The following is a 10320-nucleotide window of genomic DNA, read 5'->3' on the forward strand; positions in this document are numbered from 1 at the left end:
TGGTGGGGGAAAGTGGTCAATGGGGTAAAGTGGTCATAATTCAAATAAATAGCTATAGATTGGAAATTAATGTTCGAATCGTTGTGAAAATTTTATTTTAGGATAGTGCATTTAGAAACTTCATTTTGAATACAAAATTTTACAACTGGCAAAATTTTATTTGGCAAAATAAAATATTTTCTGTCAATATGAAAAATTTTAAAATCTAAACACCTCTGCTAACTTCCTTGAGAAATTTTGTTTGTTAGAATTATGATCAGATTGACTACATAGGAAGCTTCCTAAATGTCTCAAGAACTGTTACACTGTAACAAATTTTGGAAACGTTTCTAGATATATCGGAAACGTTTCCGAAATAGTAGGAATCCTTCATCCAATAGCGAACTCCTCATTATTCAGAAAGCTTTTTGTTATTTCAAGAAATCTAGAGGCGGATGTGATGACGCAACGCTTCGAAACGTATTTCATCCTTCCAACCCGGGCGCCAATGAGTCGGAAATAACAAGAACTAATTTTTTTCTTATCTATGGTTGCTGCAGTCAGCAACTGTTTAGCATTGGATTGCTTGTTATTTCATGTCTAGAGAGTAGTAAAATGTGTCAAAACTAATTTTACGCCTTTGCATTTCGGACTGCCCTTGATTTTTTAGACGATGTACGCAGCTATTAAGTTATTTAATAACCATTTGCTTCTTTACAATTTCCAGTGCGACCATAATTAGATATATATTGTGTGTTCAAGCGTGAATAGTTTCAACACCCGTGTTTATACTTCATGAAACGAAACCCTTTGGATTACTTATTCAGTTGTAATGGAGGTACTTAGATTTTCTTCCGCTCATGTTCACATGTAAGTATTAATGAATATTTTAAAACATGTTGTTATATACATTTATATTTTTGTTGATTTGCATTTGATGAGGCCCCAATTGTAACTGTTTTTGGGTTTATTGAATTAATTTAAAGTTATCCTACATACCTATGTGCGCGGTGTACTATTTGTTGTAACCAACTGAAACTGATTAATTACGCACAAGAAATAAGATTTATATTTAAGAAGCAATCACAGAAAAGTTATTTCGAAATACTTGGAAGTACATACATTTTGGTTCAAAAAGAAAAAAAAATCAATTGTTTAATTCATTAAAAATATGGTAATGCAAATATTTTCTAGTATTGTAATATGCTTCACAAAAAATGTGCCAGTATTATTTATCTTTTTTTATCATAATTTATTCATTCATTTAAAAATATTTATACCATTAGAAAATGACCATGTTATCTATTAGTAAGAACATAGTTATGCAATTAATTCATCTGCCTATTCATTTTGTTAAATGTGGTTAACAATAAAAAAATTCCTTGACATTAGTTGCTTCGAAAAAAACATTTCCTTCGTGGATACACTAGTTTAATGTAGGACAGTCAGGAGGAATGAGTCAGTGGCAAAAATGGAACAGCTGTATTTACATGCCGAAATAAAAAGTAATATTATTTCACGTCATCGTTTTAAAAGTGATCATTTTTTAAATACTATGTTATTAATATGCAATGCACATATGGGGAGAAGACGAGGGGCGTTCACCACGCAGACTGTGCCATTGACATTTTCAAAGGGTTGCTTTTTTTAAGGGGGGGGGGCGCTTTATATCATTTTATGGGTGTACCATCACTCTTATGGTGTGGGGGGGGGGACTCTCGTATATATGAAATGGAATAATCATGTAATAGAGTTCAATGTTTTAATAAATAAAATATATAATGCATTTTGCGCACACTCTAAAAATAAAATCAGTAACCTATTTTGATTAAGTATCTATATTTGTGATAAACTGGAAAAGGGCAAGAACAGAAGAATAAACCCGAATGGTTCCAGCAGGGGGACTTTGGTGTCATATTTAAATTCATCAATTTTTCTGTTGGTACTTTTCGGTACACTTTGTTCGTCAGAGAAATTGACTTGACGTGAACGAATTTCGGAACGCGAAGTGTAGGTAAGTGTTGTTAAATTTTATCCGAAAATAAAAGCTACCAAGTTTGATACAAGATATGTTTTTAAGTTCTGCATTAAAAATACAATATGTTGATAATTTTGTCTTGAAAATATTGAAAGAAAAACTGAAGTTTAAGATTGTTTAACAAACAATCCCCACTTTTCAGAAGGTACCCCCCCCTTCTCCAATTCCCCGACGATTTTCTGATTGGGAATGAAACTACTATGTTATTTCATAAATTTTCAAAAATTTATAATTGTGCATATGTTATGCTGTTAACCATGCCTTCTGCCATTAGAAAATCAGTAAAAAAAAAAAAAAATACATGAATGATTCTAAAATTGCTTGTTTCATTGCTCTTAGATATGAAAGAATTGAACCTGATATAGCATGCAATACTATAGTAAAGAATTATTTTTTAGAAAAAATCACGGAAAAAGGATTCCGAAATTCTCAGAAACGTTTTTGAAAATTGTTTGGAGAATTCCGAAATACTCGGAAACGTTTTCGAAACTTTCATGAACCAGAGCTGCACAGAATACTCAGAAACATTTCTGGAAATTATGGAAAGAGGATTCCGAAATACTCAGAAACGTTTCTGAAAATTATAGAAGGAGGATTCCAAAATACTCAGAAACATTTCTGGAAATTATAGAAAGAGGATTCCGAAATACTCAGACACGTTTCTGGACATTACAGAAGAGGATTCCGAAATACTCAGACACGTTTCCGGACATTAGAGAAAGAGAATTCCGAAATACTCAGAAACGTTTTTGAAAATTTCATGAACCGCAGCTGCACGATATACTCAGAAACGTTTCCGAATTTTTTTTACAGTGTACTCATTAGCAGTTAGCTGAATCTATACTGAATAATTTTTTAGAACATTTTAAGTAAGATGGGGTAAAGTGGTCATAATATTAGGCTTAACGAATAAAAGTCACTTAATCTTTAAGTATAAGGCAGATATAAATTAAATATTAATTTCACTTAATATGTATTGTTTTTACAATAAACAGTGTTAAATATACGAGTATATGTGTCGTATGCATAAGCATATACTCGTGTAGGTACGTATATATACGTATTCACATAAATGCACCAATAAACACGTATTTGGGCATCTGCAAGTATTTTTTTATCTACACAGATATACGTATTCGACAATACACGTATATACCCGCTTATGCTCGTGTATATACGAACACTTATATACTCAGGGAGACACGTATATACGCGTACGTACTCCAGTAGACACTTACATACAAGCTTGTTACAGGGTGTACAGTTACAGGCTTGTTACATGTATACAGAGTGAGGCTAAACTTTTGGACATATTATTAAAAGGTGTTAGACGGGAGGATAAGAAGTAAGAAATATATGGACACAAACTCAATGCTGACGCGCTACATGCACGCAAAGCCAGAAACTGATGGGTGCAAAACAGGTCACAAATTTACTACACAAAGACAATTTCACACAATATTTTAGGTTTTAAGAAAGTTTTAAAGTGATTGATGAAATTTGCGGCCGGCAGCCGTAATACATGCATCGCAATCACTCTGTTGCTATTACGAGACTTTTGAAAAACTTTCATCAGTCCAGCCCCTTTGTTGCGGTGGTTGTATTAGAGCTACAGCAGGCCGTAACTTTTAACAACTGCTCTAAATATTACTTAAAAACTAAAATGTCGGGTAAAATCATCTTGGTGTAACAAATTTGTGACATGTTTTGCTAACATCAGTTTCTGACCTTGTGTGCATGTAGCGCGTCAGCGACCATAAGTTCCTTACGATTTTTTGCTTCTTATACTCCCCGTTCACACCACTTAGATTTTGCTCAAGATCTTGGATTCTTTCTGTAAGCCTCCATGTATATTAGCGTATATATACTCGTGGGATATATGGACACATGTACTTTTCTCCGCACACACCCCACCTCTTAGCCGTGGATATACGTAAATGCACGTATAAACGTCTAACATGTATATAATCTTGTTTACACGTAAACATACGTATGTACTCGTGCTTCCATATAGATATATACGTGAGTAGACACACACAAAACACGCACTGGATATATACACGAATTAACTCGTGTATTACCCGTATAAGTATGTATGTACACTTATATATACGCATATACGTCGACTATACATGTATATACTCAGGTATTCACGTATATACTCGAGATACAAGTGCAAACACGAATATGATGTTCGTTTATACGCTTATATACTCGCATATGCACGTGACACGCATATATTCGTGTAAACATGTATACACTCCTGTAGGTAATCACGTATTCATGATTATATACTCGTGTATACACGTATATACTTAAATCGGCACGTGCATGCATATATCTGTTGTATACATGCATCTATTCATATATGAACATGTTTACTCATGTCTACGTGACACGTATAGTATACTCGTGTATACCCACATATACTCGTACATATACTTGTAACCATAAAAACAACCGAAATATACAAAAATTAGGGTTATTTGTAACGTTTGTGCAGCTATTTTTAACTGTGACCACTTTACCCCATGCTATGACCACTTTCCTCCACCCCATGGGGTAAAGTGGTCATAAATACAAAGGGAAATGGAAGTGTTATAAAGCTACATAAATCAATATTTTTTTCCTGAAATTCAATGTACCGTGTTCTTTAATAATGCAATGTAAAATAACAACAAAAAAAAGTTGAAGTGTTTAAAGAATTTATTGTATTTATTATTTACGTAAGTTGAAAACCTACGATTTTATGACCACTTTACCCCACCAGACCCTAATAAACATTCTTCATTTTGCTATGATTTTGTTTAAAATACATATATTTTTTCTCATTTATACATATGTTATAGATTTGTAAAAAAGGGCTGAAATATTTTCTCCTATTTTAAATTTTTTTTACAAGTTAAAAATAGTTACACCATGACTGTTTTGCAAGACTCGTGGCTCTCCTATTGTATATTTTCTTTCTGAGGCCCCCTTAAATGTTTCCTGCAGCACCCCAGTGAACCATATAGCCCCTGTTGAGAAATCCTGGTCTATAACTACCTGGTCTAATACAAAGTTAGAGAAATGTTGAAATTTCTAAGTTGAGGAATTATCGAACCGTAGCTCCGTGATAAGTCAAGTGGCAGAAAATAAGGTTGAGTTAACCAAACTATATCTTGAAATAGATTTATCACCTCATTGAGCTTATATAAAGTGGTCTAAAGTATTATTCATAGCACATATTTCAATTTATATGCACACAAATGATGCTAAAATTTATGAACCGTAATGGTTTTACGTAGAGTTTACACGTTTTGAATATCTTCTATTGAAATTTCGATTTTCTTTTACGACTCAAAAACAGTAAAAACACCTTCCTCACCAGCTCGACGTGAAAGGTCAAAGATGGAAGTATTTCTTTCTAGAACTTTAGTGAAGGGGATAATCTGTTTCGCTTGTAATGTCACTTTCTCTCCTGACTCCTTTGGCGTTTCAAAACGTAAGTGAAATGCTTGATTATAGAGCCATTTTGTATGAAGCAAATGCGTTTCACTATAAGAGTTATAAAACTGGTAAAGTGTTAGATAAGCTCAAGATCTGAACTGCTTAGCTGTACTGAAAAAGATTGGATAAAACAATTTTGAACAGGGAAAATAAAGGAAAAAAAAAGAGAAGAAAGTACTTTTTTTTTTCAAACCTCTGAAACAGTAGCAAATAAAAGATCCCTGAAATCTTTAAAACTGTTTTTCGATTCAGTATAATAGTTTTTCTTTTTTTTATTAATAAACAATGCTCTTTTTACTTCCTTTTACAAAAAAGGAAGTATTGTATTCGCGAAAAAATTTTCGCTCAAAAATCGACCTTTAATTTCCATTTTACTCACCCCCGAATGAATATAGAGTTTTTTTTGTACTCGACCACACGTGGATAAGTGCCTAAGAACGTGTAGACACGCGAAATATCCATAATGATGATTCCCGAGTTAGTTACAACGAATTTCTCGTGACGGCTGTATGTACGGTACGTATGTGCGTGTGTGCGTATGTGCGTATGTATATCGCATAACTCAAAAACAGTAAGTCCTAGAGAGTTGAAATTTGGTACATAGAATCCTAGTGGGGTCTAGTTGTGCACCTCTCCTTTTTGTTGCATTCGGGTGTTTCTAAGGGGTCTGTTGCCCCCTTTTTTTGGAGGGGGAATCATTGTTAATTTCAATGTAAACTCAAGCGGTGTTACAATTTGTTGGATACTTGGCGATATATCACCAGTCTTTTGGTCGCCAAGTTGTATCGCCAACTTGGCGACAAATATGTTTTTTTTTTTTTTTTGTTTTGTTTCAATTTGGCCACTGTTGATAGAACAGTTTCGGCGTCCTTTTCAGTGTATTTTCTGCATAACAGAAAATATTCAGATCACATTTTAGACGACCTTTAGGCAACTGGAACACTTTAATTGAATAAAAGTGTTTCTAATGTGAGCTTGGAATTTGCCCCGTGTCTTTTATGTGATTGCTGAAAACAATAAAGTCCATCCCTTCATTTGAATTTAATTGTTTTTTCTTGCTTCACAGCGTAAAATTATACGACCTCGGATTTTCATTCTATTGGAAAACAAAGAATATAAAAACTCAATCATGACTGAATTTCAATAAAGCATTTAAATTATAAAAATCTTCATGTAAATAGAAAAGTTCATAGAAATTGTCTGATGGATCAAACTCAAAGATATTTCTTTCCTAAGTTTTGAGATTATTGTTAAAGAAATGTAATCTAATGAGCAAAAGATAGAAAAAAGAAGATAGAAATCGAATGGGGATAAAGAAGGTAGAATACTTTGTAAAATATAATGATGAAAGGAACGAAATTTCCTCATTTATTGTTATCTATGAACTGTTTTCCGAGATGATGCTGGGCTATTGTATATTTTAATGAAATTTTTACTTTCATTTGGAAATAGAGGAGCAATAACATTTTTTCCTACCATGCAAGATGGCTTTTTCAAAGAAACAAATTATACCAAATAATGCACAAAAGCAAATTAAAATGGTTCATTGCAAGAGAAAGGAAGAATCAATGTAGTCCCAATTTTCCGAGTTATTTGAATGCACCAAGATAATGTAAGAAATATCTAAACATAGTCTTTCTTTTGAGCAATCACGATTGCTTATTGATTTCAATTGACTGTTTTGAGGTCCTATCATTTTATTTTCCCACCAGCAACCTCTGCAGCATCACCGTCGACCGCCTCACGATGCTGCCCCTCAAGCGAAAACCGTCTCCACGTCGCGTCAATATTCTACGCTTACACACACACATACACGCAAGTACACACACACCCACACACACAAACACATACACACATATATATACGCCTACACACATTCACAAACACATACACACACAAACACACACAACTACCCACACACTCATGCCTGCACACAGACACAAACACATATGCCTACACACACATACGCATTCCCCCTTACCACAAACCCTCATACACACAACTACCCACACACTCATACCTGCACACAGACATAAACACACTTGCCTACACACGTACACATACCCCCCTAAACACGAACAAACATACCCCCCCCCCCGGACAACCTACACACACACACCTTTGTGATTGCGAAAACCATAATTTGAATTCAAGAGATCAAAATTAAAATTATTATTATTATTATTATTATTATTGTTATTATTATTTTCGAAATTGTTTGTCGGCACTTTTCCAGCACGTCACTTTGCGCATTTTCTATTTTTGGCAATTTTAAATTATTTATCGCGGATGTAATCTAATAAATTCTTTGCGACATTCAAGAACTTCAAATTCTGAATTCAAGGGTTAGCATATACTTGTAGGTATCGTTAATCGCTTTGATACATGTTTCTGTTGTCGCCAAGACAGAAAAATAAGAAAGTTTCGGCAAGGCGGAAAAGTACGAATACGTCGTATGAAGAAAACATTTATCGTCTATCTATGGATTGACGTTCATAATACGTTGCATTTTATCCTAATTTTGTTTCACGTATTTCTTGTGGATTACATTTTGTTGCGAAACAATACACAATATGATAAGAGAAATCCTAAACAAATAATGGGGTCGTTTCCAAAATTTTAAAAGTATTTTTTTCGGAAAGTGCATGCTTAAAAACATAAAATCTGACCATTTTTTAAATAATTTCTTTAAGTTTAATATTCAAAAAAAAAAAAAAAAAAATTTAATTTTGTGCTCTTTTATCGTTTAAAGCATCTACCGATGGCATCACAAATGATGAAATGCCATTCAGTATTGCCATTCACGGTCCAAAATATTTAATTCGCATCTTTACTCACGTGTATTGGCAGCGACATGGTTGATAGCAAGCGTAGAGAGCAATTTTAATTCGCTGAAGGATTATCATAACGTGGAAACGTAGTAGAAAGATGCGGCAAAGTACATCATTTGTGACGTCATAAAGACCACGCCTTGTTTGAAAAATCGAACATTTAAAACACTTAATTAAAAAAAAACTGTTGGGAAAACGAAAGTATTTTCTGGGTCCATGTTTTTTTTTTTTTTTTTTTTTTTTTTTTGCTCATTCTATCCATTTTAATGACTAAAAGTAGTACTTTTGACTGAAAGAAACCACCCCATTCAAAAAATTATTAAAATTATCTAAAGAATTATATTAGTCAAAAAATTTAACTTCGACGACGACATAATAATAATATTTGATTTGATTTTCTTTGGTTTTTACCGAAAAACACTCTGTATCTAATTTTATTCCTTCTATTGGTTTACTTTATGACATCGCCATTGATCTAAGCTTGTTGACATAAACTTTCGTTACACTTTATACTCTCTCATTTTGGACAAACATAAATACTCAAAGCTTTAAGAAAATCTTGTTTGAAACCCGGTGAAAAAATAGCTAATATCAGAAACTGTGTAAAGAAAAGGATAAAGTAATAACTTCTTCTCCTAAGGTCTTCAAAGAGTATATTCAAATGAAATAGTAATATAATAATTCAAATGAAATAGTCATCCCTATGATCTTGCGTCTATTTGATATTCAAACTGTATTACATATCTTTGTTGCTGATAAAAATAAATACACCATTATACAGTACATTTTATTGCAGAAATATATTAATGCATGAAAAAATTTATATTACATGCATATATCGAGCTCTGCGTATTGTAATCACAAAAAGGAGTGTATTTGTATTTTAAAATAAGAAATAATAATTAGTTTTCAGTTTAGTAGTGATACATATTGAAGTCTATTTCATTAACGACTTAATGACAAATGGTTAAGGGGTCCGGGACACAAAAATCGTCGAATTTTACAACTTTTTTCTATCATACAAAAAAAAAAAAAGAAAGAAAGAAAAATTAAAAAAATCTGTTTATTTATTTATTATTATTGTTTTTTTTTTTTTTACTTAAAAGGACGTTTGAGTCTTTTTTCTTATACAGAACAAAAGAGGTACTTATGTCATTGAATGCATTTAACTAATATTATATTTAACTTAAAAATTTTAAACGCGTTTTTTTCTATGGTGCAGTTTTTCCCTATTTTTTGCATTCAAACACTTATAAGTCAAGAACTGATAAAGATAAAGTAGAGTAATGTAAAACAAACAACGTTAGAAGAAGCACAAATTTGCTTCTTCTAACGTTGTTTGTCTTACATTACTGTTCAGCACAAAGGTATTTATTTATCTTATAAAGTATAATGAAATTTGGAGCATATCTTTTACAAACAGTTTACTTTAATTCTTTTTCGGCAAATTTGAAAAAAAAAAAAAAAAAAGTTTACTTAAAAAAAAATGTGATTTTTTAAAAAACAAAGTGTCTTCGGGTTTTTCCAAATGTTTCTTGAAATATTTTTTATTTTTTATTGACCCAAAATTGTTTGAATCGCCGAATAAAATTAAAACTTAGATATTTGGGTATAGTTATTTGAAAAAAATTTGAAAACGGACCGAGAATATTTTAATTTTTAGCGATTTAAACAACCCCCTCCCCCCCTTTTTTTCACAAATTAAATTTAAATAAATTTCTCTTTCCTTTACATTTATGTTATGATTTTGTTTATTAAAAGGATGATGAATCAGTGCAAAAAATTTCAAAACTCTAAACTGCTTAATAATTGTTTTTCAAAATGTGTCCAGGACCCCCTTAATGTGAGTCTCTTTGAGGTAACATCCTGGGCCCCATCCGAAGCAAAATCCAAGCTACTTCACTGCAAATCTGTTCACGAAACGTCCGTGGTTCCTCGAAAAATATGAGCATTAGAAAAGGTTTCACTTTCCACTAATTGAAG

This window comes from Uloborus diversus, chromosome 7 (assembly GCF_026930045.1).
Source record: "Uloborus diversus isolate 005 chromosome 7, Udiv.v.3.1, whole genome shotgun sequence".
NCBI classification, from domain to species: Eukaryota; Metazoa; Arthropoda; class Arachnida; order Araneae; family Uloboridae; genus Uloborus; species Uloborus diversus.